General features: G+C 49.6%; 1 protein-coding gene across 7 annotated transcripts in view; it reads left to right on the top strand.

Moving 5' to 3' along the window:
* Nucleotides 1-2740: 2740 nt before the first annotated feature.
* The window catches only part of RRBP1 (ribosome binding protein 1), a 63127-nt gene continuing 50522 nt past the window's right edge, over nt 2741-15345 (top strand). For 3 of the 7 annotated variants that reach the window (XM_059134105.1, XM_059134101.1, XM_059134099.1), the window contains exon 1: nt 2742-2996. The gene's annotated coding sequence lies outside the window, so the exon portion shown is untranslated. Of the gene's footprint in view, nt 2997-15345 lie in introns of all 7 variants that reach the window. The other 4 variants (XM_059134102.1, XM_059134106.1, XM_059134104.1 and 1 more) reach the window with 2 other exon arrangements.

Below are 15345 nucleotides of genomic sequence, written 5' to 3'. Positions count from 1 at the left end.
AGTTTTACCTACTCATAGAGCATCTCGAACAGTGCCTGGTGCGTGACAGGATGTAAAAATGTTATTTATTGTCACGATGGCTTTGTTTCCACTTGATGACATTCTATTCTGTGTGTCATTTATCACCCTTTCATAGTTGTTGATAAAGCAAAAGCTCTTTTTACACTGTAAGAGATTCTCATCTTTGCAGCCTACTCTTTTAAAATACTATCTGTGTTTAGTAATAGAACGCAAAGCACGGTCATGAGTGAACGGACCACACTAAGTGATTCTTCTTGTATATTCAGGTTTTCCTATGAAGAACATTCATTTGTGGGGTGCCTGGGTGGCTCAGTCAGTTAAGCATCTGCCTTCGGCTCAGGTCATGATCCCAGGGTCCTGGGATCAAGCCCCATATCGGGCTCCCTGCTCAGCGGAAGCCTGCTTCTCCCTCTCCCACTTCCCCTGCTTGTGTTTCCTCTCTCGCTGTGTCTCTGTCAAATAAATAAATAAAATTAAAAAAAAAAAAAAAGAAGAACATTCTGTTTGTTCACAACTAAAACCCACTATGCCACTTCATCTCCCCCACAGGACCCCTGTCCTCCTAAACCTGGGGTGGTTCCTGTTTTTCCCAGACACACCTTAGGAGAGTGCAAGGCCAAAACTCGCTGATGAGGCTGAGCATGACCAAGGATGGGGGTCCGTGGGCACAGCAGTGGCTGTGAGAGTCAGGCCAGGCCAGGTGGCAGGGCAGGGACCTGCTTTGGCCCTAGTGGAGCCTGGTAGAGGGAGGACAAGGAGCAGGGAGGGAGGAAAGAGGCGAAGGGTTAGGCCAGGCCACGTCTCCATACTGAAACATACATTGTGTTGAGGCCAAACCAAACGTTAGATTATGGGAAGGAATAGAGAGCCCCTTTTTTGTAAGTACCCCTCACGCCTAGGAACTTTGCTATCCTGTAATTTATTTAACATATTTACAGACCAGGTGTTTACTGAACCTCTACTCTGCGTAGGTGCCATGACAGGCTCTGGGTCACAGTTGCATAGAAGATATGACTGCGAGCCCTCCAGACCCTCCAGGCACGTTTTCTAGCAATACCTAAACAGTGAATAAGATGAGGGTCTCTGCCCACAGCAAGGTCCTCGAGGGCAGTTCAGTCTTTACTGGGTCTGCCTATCACTCTAGGCTGCTTGTTCAGCCTGCTGGTGAATACCAGGCACTCAACAAACACCAGTGAATGAATGAATGACGAACGGATGAATTCCCTCTCTAAAACCCAGATAGTCCTAGAGGGGTACACCCATGTTCAGAGAAGTTAACTAGTTTACCTGTGGTCAATTAGAACTAGTTGATACACCAGCCAGAGGCTGAGATTCTGGATTTTTATTTCAAGTGGAGAATCACCACTGGAAAAAGACTGTGTGTTGAAAGTTAATCCAGGGTAATTCCCATTGATTAATCATTAATGTGTTAAGGAACTGCTGAGATTAAAAATAGGAATGAGCGGTTTAACTTCAGCTCAGCCCCTCTACTCCCTCACCACAGCCTGTATTTTCCACATCTTTCTAACAACCACTAGTACAGTACCAGTGATGGGGGTGGGGGTAATGATAATGTGAAATTGTCCAACAAATACATATTAGGAACAGGACTCTGTAGCCAGGGGGCCCGGGGTGGTGTGAAGCAGATCAGGCTGTAGCAGCCCTGTTGGCTTTTTGGAAACCTTACTTTGAAAGAAGCTGGCTTTGGCTCAAGTCCAAAGAGTTGGGCTTAAGAGACCCTGATATAATGGTTAAAAACCAGGCCAAAAATTATCTTAAGTGAAAGACTTATTTGGTTATGAAAAGACAGTGTTGGCTTATACTGAGGGGAGGAGACCATATAACGAAAAATAGTATTTGCTCAGTTTTCTGGGAAACGGGTGAGTTTGCTTGGGTCAGAGCCTCTCACCCTCTTCCTTACAAGGAGTAAAATGCCACAGGGTGGATCATATGTATTGCTCTGCCCGCTGTGCTCCCTCTGTACAAGTAACTCAAATAGACTGTACTCTGTTGTACCACCCCTAAAAATGGGTACAATCACATTCACCATTGACTCCTTGAGCACCTTCTGGCCTTTCAATCCCAATTCCTCCATTTGCTCAAGAAAATCCTTTCTGGTACTGAATGCCATCTGTTCGAAGATTAGAGTTCGTTCTCTCGGGGCTGACACCCAGCTGAACTTGCCCTCACACCCCGGGGCCTGGAGGCGCCACTGCTTGGGGGAAGTCAGTGGGTTTAAATAAGGCATTCCTCCCTCCTGGCTGTTGGCGGGTTGCGCAACCGCGCTCAGGGTAACACCCACCGCGACCTCGGCCGGCCGAGATTCACCGGCGCAGCCTCGGCATCGCCTGGATTCAAACCTTCCTCAGCCTGCCTGGGCAGCCCCAAGGCAGCCACAGCGAGAGGCGCCGCGAGCCTGGAGTGGGCGGGGCCGACCGGCGCCCCCCTCCCCCTTTGGCGGGGCGTTTCGGTCCCGCCCCGCCCCCGCGCAGGGCCGGGCGCCGCACCGCGCGACCCCGCCCCTCCCCGGCCCCGCCCCCCGCGGCTCCCCGCAGCTCCTCCCCTCTCCCATTGGCCGAGGCGGAGACCCTCCTCTCTACCCAATGGCCGCCGCCGCGGCTGGGCCGCCTGCTCTCTGACTGGCCAGCGACCCGCGGAGTGGCGGGGCGCAGGCCAATGGGGAGAGGCGGCTCGATGAATGGCTGGCCCGGGTGGGGAAGGCAGGAGGCGGCGATCCCGGCGGAGGGGGCCGTTCGCCAGCTCCGAGGCAGAAAGTGCCACGACTCCACACGCGCGCACGCAGCCAGCGACCGGCCGGAGCGGACGGCGGACGGGGCGGACGGCGTCGGGGTCGCGGCGCCTGCAGCTGCTCGGGGGCGGCTTCTCGGCGGAGGCTCGGCCGGCTCCTCTCTCCCTGTTCCGCGGCGGCGGCGGCTGCTGCCTTTTCGCTCTTCCTCCCGCGTCTCCGGCTGCAGGTAAGAAACTTGGCCGGGCCCTGCAGCGGCGGCGGCGGCGCGCGGGCCGGGCCGTCGGGGCGCCGGGGCCGGAGCCGGCCGCGCCGCGAGTGACACGTCTCATTGGCGGCCCCTCCCCCGGCGGCGCCGCCTGCCGCCTGCAGTCGCTGCGGCAGCCGACCCTCGGGGTCGGGCCGGGCCCCGGGGGGCGTGTGCCGGGCGAACCCCGTGCAGGGGCGGCGGCCGAGCGCGCCCCGCGGTGTGGACCTCACAGCCCTCGCCGTCGGGTGAGGGGGGGGGACCTGCGGCGGCTCCGCGGCGCGACGTGGCGACGCCTCCCTCCCTGCGGGCCGTCGGGGCGGCCCGCACGCTCCGAAGTTGGGCTAAGAAAGTTGGCGGCGGGGCGGGGCGGCGTACAGCTGGCGGAGGAAGGGGTTAAGTTTCGGGAAGCGGCTGGATGACGTTGCCGGGCTGGAGTCCGGGCTGGAGGGGTGGGGGGGGGCGGGCGGAAGGCGGCGGGGGCCGGCCGGGGGGAGGAGGGCGGGATTGAATGGGGGGCCCGCGGGCCGAGCTCGTCCGCTTGCGGGCTGCGGCCTGGAGGCGCTTCCGGCGGGGGGACGGGCGGCCCCCGGCAGGGCGGGCCTAGGACTCGGGGCTGTGGGGGACGCCGTGCAAGGACCGGGGCCGTCCAGGGTCCAGACGTCCCGGGCGGCCGCGGTGGCAACTTCCCGGAGTGCGGGCGGCGGCTCCCTGCTCCCCCTGGCGGCGGGGCCGGGGGCACCGTTTCTCCGGCCGGGCCGCGCGGAGTCCGGCGCGAGGCGCCCAGCGGGGTGACGGGGCCACCGGGGCCCTGCCTGGTCCGCCCCGCCCGGCCACGATGAATGGGCCAGCGGTGCCAGGCCCAGGCGGAAGCGGGCACCTCCTGCCCGGCCGGCCAAGCGCGCTGGCACCCGGCATGGCGCCCGCCCCGGCCCTCCAGGCTCCCCAGACCGTACCCTGGGTGAGGGCGGACGGACTGGGGTGCGCGCTTCCAGGAGGGTGTCCGCCAAGCGTCAGGGATCCTTCCCCAGATTACAGATAATAAATGGTAGCTCATTGTGGTGTAACGGTTAAGGGAGTGGGCTTCTGAAATCCTGGCAGCGTTCAGGGTGACCTGGGCCAAGCTGTCTCGCTCCAGGTGTCTGTTTTCCCCATCTGAAAAAAACGGAGATGCCAGTCGTTTCTTCTTAAGAGAAAAGCTGTGAAGACCCAGAACGCGTAGGAAGTAGTCAACAAGTCTTGCCTGTTACTGCTGGGCTGAGTTTTTAGGGGCTTGCAGGTCACTAGAGGGAGGTGGAGCCTGGTTCTGCCTCCAGCCTGCCTGTCTCAGCACCCAGGGCTCACAGAAGTCCCAAGGTCTGGATTCCACTCCCAGCTCTCATTTACAGACCCTCTATGTAAGTCCCTTAACCTCTCTGAACCCGGGTTGGGTTTCCTCATCTGTAATCTGGAGATACACCACCCACTCACAGTAGAATCAAGGCAGCCTCCCCAGCAAGTGCTGGGAAAAACTAGGACCTTGTGCAGACAGAAGGCAGTTGGGCAATGGCTCCTGGAGGTCGGAGGTCAGCAGACTGGGAAGCACCAAGGAAATGAAACTTTGAAGGGTGCTTGGGAGCCTCCCACATCACTGTTTGCTTACAGCGAGGGAACCTGTGGGGTGGGGGCATCTGGATGGTATTTTTTGGAGTTTGGGGAAGTGGGACCACTAGGGCCTCAACATGCCATGCTAGACATCTCTTTAGAATTCTGGCTGCTGGGTGTTTCTGGAGACCGAGGCCTTCTTTCCAGCACTCAGGAGGGACAGCTGCACGTTTTACATCTGCCGGACACCGCTGGGGAGCTTTCTCCAATTGACTCTGCCTCCCTCCTTATGCTTTCCTTCTGTGCGTGCTCTTCCTAACTTCCTCATAATCTTGACACCAGAGGAGTCTTGGTGATCCTGCAAGCATGCTGCTTTCCGTGGTGATGTTTCAGTTACTTCATGAACTTTCTAAAAGTCAGCCCCCCATGGGCTGCCAACCTGTTTCCTTTCCAGAAAGAAGTTTCCAGTTCTGAGGTTCTGGAGATGCCACTTCCCTCTCTATTTATGCAAAGGAGGAAAAGTGGAGAGACACCTACCGTAACTGGGCTGTTTTCCCTTTACCTGGAGCAATGCACACGTGGCTTGTAAGGTGCCTGGGGTAGGGGCAAGAATGGTGTCTTGAGGTTTGGAGAGAGAGGATAGAGAGCCATAGGCACCATATGCTGTCATAGGACTACTTTCTTTCATAGTTAGGAATCAGCCTCTGAACGTCTGTAAAGAGAGAAGTTAGTGTGGTACCTTGGTGCATGACTATTTGCTGGTGATGGGAGGGTTTTAGATAAATCCTGAATCATTGAGTGACATCTGAGCAATGAAGCTCTTTGCTGAAATGGTCCCTAAGTCAGCAGGCTGCTTTAATTATATAGTATCAAATTCTAAGTGGTTGAATGGAAATGATTTAATCAGAATATTTGTTTATTATGTAATAGGGACACCTTTTTAAAGTATCAGGACCCCAGACTCTTATTTGTTCTTTTATCTCTGGGAACTCTAACATTATAATGAATGACACTTAGGCAGGGGCTCTAAAGGTCTTTGGAGACTGTGGATTTTTGTTCACTAAAATCTTGTTTCAGGAGGGAAAAAATAATGATCAGAGTTAGGAAGGCAGAGACTGTGCTATCTAGCTGTATATCCGGGCCTACAGTAGTAGTTAAGGCCTGGCCTATAACACGATAATTAACCAAGTGAGGTAGACCACTGTACCTGCTAATAGTCTTGTTAATTAGCCTGCTACTTCATTGGACAACTCAAGCTGAGCTCAGCTTGGTTTTTAAGGTTGACTGTTGAGAATCAAAGTTACCAACACCTATGTAGGCCTTGCAGCCACTCCATTCTATAGAATAGGTATGGTTGTTCCCATTCTGTGGATGAGAACATGGAGGCGCAGCAGATCAGGCGGTGGTCAGGCCAGTTCCTGTTGCTCAGCTGCTGGACAGTGTGGGCGTGGCCTTCTGAATGTTCACCCACAGGACCCGATAGTCCCACATTTGCTGGGATAGTAACTGCTTACAGGAGGACATGGAGCTACAAGAGTAGAATTAAGAGCTTCAGAGGAAGAAAGTACACACCTGACTGAGATGTATTCAGTGCAAGAAGGTATTTTCATTTCTTTATCAAATGTCTCCTGTGTGCTAGGTCTTTAGACACTATAAATATAAATGAATGAGACCTGTTTCTCATGTGAGGAGACTATGGTCTAGAACTCTGTTGTCCAGTGCAGTAGCCACATAGAGCTGTTTAAGTTTAAAACAAGTACAATCAAGTAGAATTTAAAAAGTGTTTCTTAGTCACACTAGCTGTATTTCACATGCTCAGTAGCCGATCATTATCACTGAGAGTTCTGGACAGTGCTGATCTAGAGATAGCTGGAATTTCTTTCTTTCTTTCTTTCTTTTTTTTTTTAAGAGTTCGAGGTAGTTGGAATTCTTTGAACGTTCAAGTCTCCATTCTTGATCATTTAAAAATATGTCGAACCATGTAAGATGCCCTTTCTGTATGTCAAGAACAGTGGACTAGTGGTAGTTCATGGGTTTCACCTTAATAAGATAGCACCCTTAGAAGGCATTGATTTCTGCCTCATTGTGTACATCGCAAATTGCATACCAAGAAAAAAAAGCAGGTGGGGGAGCAGCACAGATAGTGGCCCTCCCGCCGGGGGAACATTCCTAACCTGTTATCAACAGCATCAGAATTGTCATCCAGACCAACCCAAATCTGTATCGGGTCGACAGCATATGGCTTGTAGGGAAAGTTAATATTTAATTCTAAGGGAGAGCCTGGGCACAAGGGCCATTCTGCATTATAGAAAATTAACTTGGGGACTTCCTAGGAGGCTGTTTTCCTAGGCAGACAAATTCTGACAAGTCTTCTGAAACCTGCATCCCAGCTCCCACATCTAAAAACCAGACCCATCTGGGGTACCTGGGTGGCTCAGTTGATTAAGCATCTAACTTTGGCTCAGGTCAGGTCCTGGGATCGAGCCCCTTGTTGGGCCCCCTGCTCAGGGGGGAGTCTGCTTCTCCCTCTCCCTCTGCTCCTCCTCCTGCTCATGCATGTGCACACTCTCTCCCTCTCAGAAAATCTTTTTAAAAAACCAAATAAAAACCAGACACATCTTATGTGTTTCCCTTAAGTGCCATGAATGACGTGTATATCCCACTGTCTAGCAGTGGGGAGGAACTTTGATTTATGAAGAAAGTTTTGTAATTTCTAAATTCGATTAGTTTGGCAAGATCTGAATAGCTGCTGGCCCTTAAACCTCACCCATAGCAGTGTCTTGGTGTTTTCATGCTTGGCTGACGTAAGTTGATTCCTGGGTCATTTGCAGGGATCTGTTCTACTCCATACAACTTTGAAGGGATCAGTGGGTAGTATTTGGGAAGATTTCTTGAATTCCTGCTTGTACTAGTGGGCTTATCTTTGTCCTCCATGTAGAATAAGGTAAAACCAAAGTTAACAAAGAACCTAGAATGACAGGCAGCTAGCTGCTTACTCTCTTTTTGGTCAGAGAGGAGTTTCACTAAGATTGTTCTGAAAGTTACCAGCTATTTATGGTGATAATGAATGTCATCTGCTGACTCAAAGGTTGGAATAAAAGACCATCTTAGGGGCACCTGGGTGGCTCAGTGGGTTAAGCCGCTGCCTTTGGCTCAGGTCATGATCTCGGGGTCCCGGGATCGAGTCCTGCATTGGGCTCTCTGCTCAGCAGGGAGCCTGCTTTCTCCTCTCTCTCTCTCTGTCTGCCTCTCTGCCTACTTGTGATCTCTCTCTGTCAAATAAATAAATAAAATCTTTAAAAAAAAAAAAAAAAAAAAAAGACCATCTTAAACCGAAACCTGTAATTCTAGGCCCTGACAAGGTGTGAGTGGACCCGATGTGTTTTAGGCCGTCTTGAGACTGGTTCCAGGACGGGGCCCTATATAGACTGAACTTGGCCGGCACATGAGATCTGTTTGGCTGCCCTCATGTTATTAAACAACAAAGCCACCTTTTAAAGGAGAATTTTCTCATTAAAAATCTAGTTTTGGGGGTTCTTTTGGGGAGAATGAAAATGTTTGCTCAACAGGTCTGCTTTCTTGCATGGCAGCCCTGGACTTGGTCATCCTCTCCGGGCAGGGCCTGTGGCTCTCATTCACCAGCATCCTGTCCTCGTTTACGATACATGCTTGGTATTGGCAGGAGGGGGCAGAGAGAGAAGCGGTAGCTGGGGTTCTAGTCTCAGAAATAAGTGGTGCGAGCTTGGACCTGACTTTTATCCTTCCTGGGCTTCAGTTTCTTCTTCATGTAAAATGAAACTAGGCCAGATGGCCCCATCTTTCAGGCCACAAACTTCGGTTTATCCTCAATTCCTTGGTTTCTCATTCTTGTATCCTGTCCAACAGCAAAGCTCCCCTTCAAAACAAAGCAAGAACGCAGCCATTCTCACCACTTCTGCTGGTACCACCCTGGTCCAAACTGCTCTCCTCTCTTTCATGGGTTACTTCATTGGCTCTGAGGAGGTGTCCCTGCTTTTGCCCTCACCCTCTGCCTTTGAGTCTGTTTCCAGAGCAGGTCATATCACTTCTCTATTCAAGAGCCTCCTTGGCCAGAGTCTTTATAGTGGCCCCCAAGGTCCCTGCTTTCACCTGGGCTTCACTCCGTCGTATCCTCTGCTCCAGTCCCACTGGCCTCCTCTGTTTCTCAGGCATGCTTTTGCCTCAGGGCCTTTGCACAAGCTGTTTCTTAGATGGCCACGTGGCTCCCCCCAACCCCCCGCGCCAGGTCGTCTTCAGGTCAGTGAATTCTTCTCTCCCTAACTACCTTGCTTAAAGTGACAGCCCCTAGCGATTCCCCACTCTTATCCCTGCTCCCTGTCCCACTCCTCTGTATCGCTTTCTCTTTGTGATCGCCAGCCAGGCATGTCACATACGTGACTGACTTTGTCCACTCTGCCGACGCAGGGATGCATCTGTTCTCTTTCCCTGAGGTACCCCTAGTGCCTGGCCCACAGTGGATGCCTGTCCTCGCTGAGCTCATGGGGAGAGGATTTTCTCATGTTCGTGTTCTAGGAGTATATTATTGTTTAGCCTGAAGTAGTGAGGATTCCTAGAGCATCACATATAAACACAAAAAACATATTACGAAGCCAAGTGATTTTTGGATTCCGTCCAGCCTGGCTCCAGTGGAGAGGTTGCAAGCAACGTTCACAGAGGAATGCTATTGAATGGGGATGTTTCCTGCTCTGCCCCCAGAGCCCAGGGCTTCGAAGTGACCCTTAGTGGGAGGCCTGCGCATTGGCTTTCTCCCAGCTGCTGTAAGCCTCCAGGACAGTTACATTAATCTCCGTGCGCCTCGTCTCCCCCACAGCCCGCTGTCCCTGTCATGGTGCCTCGCTGGGGCTGGGCCCTTCCCAGCTGCTCGCGCTTCTAGGAGGAGGACACGCAGCGAGCACCCTCGATTCCCGTCTGTGCCTGAGGAGTCTTAGGTGGAGCTTGGGGAAGAACTGAGCGTATCAGCGACAACACGCTCGCCAGGAAAGAAAATGTTATTTTTACTTTGAACAATGTGCTGGCTCTTTCTGAGAAGAGGAGGATTTTGTATTTAGTGAGCAAGAAGTGTTTCTTAGTGGTAGGAGGAAAATTCTTTTCTTGTAGTTGGCATTTTATTCTCTCTTTTAGTCAGACTTCGAGGAGCACAGACACTGAGGAGCTGAGCCTCCTGCCTCTCGCACAGAGTTCACTGTCCTCGGAGGTCTTGGCATGCGGAGGCCAGGGCAGGCCGGAGGAGGTGGTTGGGGCAGGTGGTCTGGTTGGTAAGCGTCCATTCCTGGCCTGCCGCCTTCCTTTTCTTTCCCTCCCCCTCTTCCTGCTTTTGCTTTTGGGCAAGGAAATGAAAAGTTGATCCCGGATTCCTCGCCCTTTGAGATGGGAGCGTCTGGCCTACTCATTTTCCCTGGAAGGGTGAAGACGCTTGCTCTGCCCAAAGCCCAGGTGGTATGTTTCTCTGGAACCTGCCATTCAGTGGTTAAAATGTACCACTTGACTAGATCCAAACTGTTTTCTTGTCAGTTAAGACTCCTGCTGAGTAGGAATTAGATGGAGCCTTTTTTTTATTGAATACACTTTCATTTCGTTCTGTCTTCTCAGGATTTGTTGTAAGTAGGAAGAGAAATAGTAATTTTCAGAGCTTAGTAGCAATCACAGTGATTGAGGAAGAGGAGTCAGTGCTAAAAAATAAATGAATTATTGATCCCCTTAAGGAAGTCTTAAACAGTGGCATGTCAAGGGACAATGAAAAGGGTCAACTTCAGCCATGACTCTGAAGCTCAGCCGCTATTTCCTGTCTTAATCTGCTTCCCTCCTAAAGTTGGGAGCTTATGAAGTTGGAGACTTTTTCTGAACAGTTGGATTTTTAAAAAGTTGCTGCGCAGGACAGTGCGGTGGGCGTGGCCATGGGTCGTGAGGTTGGGGCAGGAGGTGACTGCCTTCCCCCACCTTGGTCCCAGTCACCCAGCTCTTCAGGGGCGGGAGCAATGCCACATTGCCTGGGAGAGGGCTGCGACGTGGCAGCAGTGACAGGACCATATGCTCCAGCGACCAAAGACGCTCTGCCTTCAAGTTCCATGTGATACGGTTTGCCACCACAGTGGGCATATATATTTTTAAGCTCTTTACTAAAAAGTAAAGTAAACTACACTAACTAAAGTAAACTAACTAAAGTAGTTACCTTTAGTTAACTAACTAAAGTAGTTTACTACTACTTTAAAGTAAACTACACTAACTAAACTAACTAGTTAACTTTAGTTAACTAACTAAAGTAGTTTACTTTAGTTAACTAACTAAACTACACACACAGAAAAGTGCTGTCACAAGTCTGCAGCCCAGTTGTAAACTGCCACAAACCAATCACCCTGTTGAACCAGCAGATCAAGAAATATCCCCCAATAGTTTCCTCTTCTGCCCCCTCCAGCCACTGCCCAGCCCCAAGGGTATCGGCTCTGCTGGTTCCTGGCACACGGATTCGCTCCATTGTGTTTGAACTCGGGTATAGATGGAATCATGCAACCCGTGCCCGATTGGGCCTTTCCTTGGATGTGGTGGGTGAGAGTGCTCTACGCTGTCAGCCTCCTGGTAGTTCACGGTCATTGTCATGTGGGTGCTCTGGCTTGTGAGTCTTGCGCCTGTGCCTGTTCCACTCTGTCTGAGTACTTGGAGAGTTAACTGGGGGCTCCATATGTAATATAGCAGAGACTGCATGATATTGTGAAATATAAAGTCCTGCCCCTCAGTGCGGTGACCATTGATCCACATGGCTGTTAGTTCTGTCCCTAGGAGCAGGATTGCAAGCCTCCAGGAGGCATATGCTGGGCTTTAAAAGAGAGGCCAGACTTTTTCCCAAGGCACGGGGACTCATGTATTCTCCCATCAGCAGGACCGGAGGGCTCGGAATATATTATACAATGGCTGACTTTAAAAAGGAACCAGAATGAAGTTTGAGTTACTGTCGCTGTTAATAAGAAATAACTCCTACCGCACTTCCCAATTGTCACTGGGATGGGAACATTTGGCCATGGAATTTGTTAATCCGAGGTGGGCTTTTGCAAAAGGCTCATGGAAGAGGGTCAGGTTTTGTTGCTGATGAGCAAATGCTTCCTCTTCACCACAAATCTGAGTGGAAATGCAGCTCCTCTTTGTCCAATGAAGGGAGAACTTCGATCTGGGGACTGAGTTATCTGAGCCCCAGCCCCAGGTTAACGTAATGTGTGTTGGAGTAATAAGGGGATTATTATTTCTTCTTCTTCTTCTTTTTAAGATTTTATTTATTTATTTGGCAGAGAGAGACAGTGAGAGAGGGAACACAAGCAGGAGGAGTGGGAGAGGAAGAAGCAGGGAGCCAGATGCGGGGCTCGATCCCAGGACCCTGGGATCAGGACCTGAGTGAGAGCTGAAGGCATGGGCTTAATGACTGAGCTGCCCAGGTGCCTTTAAATGGATTTTTTAAAAACAAAGGAGCCAGCAGTTGAATACCAGGTGTCATTCAGCCCCAACCCCCACCTTTCTAACCTGGAGTTCCTCCCACCTCCTGGAATCCGTGTGCAGACCCCACCCAGGTCAGTGGGGGTGGACTGCAGACTCCCCTCTTCCTGGGATGGATGTCTATCCGGGTCTGGATTTGGAAGCATCCCTAGCAGCACTGCCAGCCCTGCTGTCACACAGCAGGGATGATCACCTTTTTCTTTTGAGAGCTTGGTTGGCTGGGATTTCATTTGGCTAGGAATGCCAAACATCAGTGTCTCTTGGCACAATGGTGCCAAATGTCAGTAGCCCCAAGAAGTGAGGGGCCACTGTGTTCTGGTGATTGGGTGGTCTGGACCAGTCTTCTGAATGAGGTTGGGGGCGGTGCAGGCCCAGTGCTATATAACAGATAAAAAGCACCTTCTGAAAAGCATGGAATGGCTTGGAAGATATTTTCTTTTTTTATTTTAGTGTAATTGAGATACAGTATTCTATTTCATGTGTACAGCAGTGATTTGTATACACTGAGAACTGATCACAGAATAAGTTCAGTTGCTGTCTGTCACTGTGCAAAGTTGGTACAATATTATTGTCTGTATTCCCCATGCTCTGTATCACATCCCCAGGACTTCATTTGTCTTGTAACTGGAAGTTTGTCCCACTTGATTCTCTTCAACCATTTTACCTCCTCCCATTCCCAGCCTCCCTCCCCTCTGGTAACCACCACTCTGTTCTCTGTAACTGAATCTGGGTTTAGTTTGGTTTGGATTGTTAGTTTTTGTGATTTAGATAATGACTTGCAAGTGAAATTATGTGGTATTTGTTTTTCTCCATCTGGCTTATCTCAATCAATGTAACACCCTCAAGGTGTGACTGTGTTTTCACAACGGGCAAGATTTCATTCTTTTTGCCTGAGTAATATTCCAGTGTGAGAGTGTGTGTGTGTGTGTGTGTGTGTGTAAAGTATACCACCTCTTTTTTGTCCATTCATCTAACTGTGGACACTTGGGTTATTTACTCTTGGAAGATAATGAGGAAACCAAAACCTCAGTGAAAGGAGTGACCTTGGACAGTAAGCCCAACCCCAAGGGCATTTGGTAAATGAGGAAAATTCTGAATTTTGAGGACATCTCTGGGCACAGGGGGCAGTATGATGGAAGAACCTGCCTACTGAGAGTTCCACAGAGAGCTCCTTTGCGTCCAGGGTGAAGGCAACCCAGAAATAAGCCCATTCCCCTCCTGAGAGCTGGTACTCACAAGTTGTACCTCTTGCACATCCCATGACCTAAGTGGAAGGAAATTCTCCAGCCGATTTTTAAATTCTTTATTTTAGAGTCGACCTGCACAGACAGTGCTCCTGGGCCATCCTGCAAGTGAGCAGATGAGCAGATCTTTGAAGGACTGCTCCTTTATTCCAGGCGTAGTGAAGCCCCATGTGTAATTTTCACAGGAAAGTGAGCAGTCCCTAGTTAGGAATAAGTAAACCCAAGGAATACAGAGTACTGTGAATGGGGACCAGCAGAAACAGATCTGTGAAAATATGAGACCGTGGAGGAGTTGACTGAGATTGTAAACAATGCCTCTTACTATACTTCAAGTAATAGACTAGATCGAAAATACATACACGTCAAGGAAACTGTAAAACGACCTAGCAGAATTTCAAAAGGAAGCAGGGACAACCGCTAGACATGAGCAGCTCGATAATTGTAATTAAAAACCCAGCAGATTGAAGAGAAAAAGTGAACTGAAAGAGCAGAATAAAATGTACAGATTTCATCTTTGAAACCCAAATAGATGAATAATTTCTAAGACCGATTAAGAATCAAGGAGGGTAGACTGAGAAGAGTGTCTAATTGGGATTCGGGAAGAGGAGAGAGATCGTGGGCCAGAGCCAGTATTGGCGAGATGATGCCTGAGGGTTTTATGGAGTAGATGAGGCACCCAGCCAAAAAAGGAGAAAACACCCATATGTAGGCAGTATAGTGATAGAGGAACCAGAAGCGGGGAGAAGTCCAAAATCAAGAAACCCAGATCACTTTTAAGGCAAAAACCAGGACAGGTCATTAGTGACAGACCCTTCCTTACTAAAGGAAATTCCGCAGGATGCTCTTGGAGGTCAAGCAATGGCAAATGGGAGGAGTAAGCTGTATAAGCAAGGAGTAAAGAGGGTGGTAAGTATTTGGACCCCTGTAAACACATGTAAAAGAATAATAGTATCGTTTGGTGTGGGGATGGTGGCTGGAAAAGGGAGAGTATTAAATACATAAAAACGTTGTACCATTGAAGGCAGAAGGGATAATGGAGTTAGGGGAAAGGGTAGACTCATTTAACTTTGAACTTGGGGAACCCTGCATGTTCTTTTTAACAGTAATTACTAAAGAATAGAAACTGTCTTTTGTACAAGCAGAAGTGGGGGGAAATGGAATGCTTTTTTAAAAAAGAGATAAGAAAGGACAGATGGGAAAACAGCACAAAATAGATTATAGATTTAAGCTCAAATATATCAGCATTCATATTTAGTATAACTTGATTAGAAACTGCAGTTAAAACATAAAGATAACATTCTGGGTTTTAAAAATCCACTCTTGTGCTGTATACAGGAGACAGGTTGAACATGAAAGATAGAAGATGTATTGTAGAAAGTCTATTAAAAGAAAACTGGTATGGGGGCACCTGGATGGCTCAGTCAGTGGAGCATAGGACTCTTGATCTCCAGTTCGTGAGTTCAAGCACTGCACTGGGCATAAGGATTACTTAATGCAAAAAAAAAAAAAAAAAAAAAAAAAAGATGGGGCGCCTGGGTGGCTCATTTGTTAAGCCGCTGTCTGCCTTGGGCTCAGGTCATGACCCCAGAGTCCTGGAATAGAGCTCTCTGCCCAGCAGGGAGCCTGCTTTACCCTCCCCTCTCCCCATTTGTGTTCCCTCACTGTGTCTCTCGCTCTCTCGCTCTCTATGTCAAATAAATAAATAAATAAAATATGTTTTTAAAAAAGGGAGAAAGAGGAAGAGAAGAAAGAAAAGAAAACTGTTGTTATATTATTGTTATATAAAAGAGGCTTTGTCACATACACAGAAAGTATTCTAGAGAGAAAGCACACTTAACAGTGATCAGAGTTTAATTTGGCTTAAAGATAATGCCAGTTTTAACTCTTAAGTGCATCTTAATAAATCACAAAATGCATAAAACAAAAATTGACAGAACCACAAGCAGGGGTCAAATCTGTAATCATGGTAAAGACTTTTAGCACAT

Source organism: Mustela lutreola, chromosome 9 (assembly GCF_030435805.1).
Source record: "Mustela lutreola isolate mMusLut2 chromosome 9, mMusLut2.pri, whole genome shotgun sequence".
Taxonomy (NCBI): Eukaryota; Metazoa; Chordata; class Mammalia; order Carnivora; family Mustelidae; genus Mustela; species Mustela lutreola.
The sequence above is the reverse complement of the archived record's forward strand: the minus strand, read 5'-3'. Positions and strand labels throughout refer to the sequence as shown.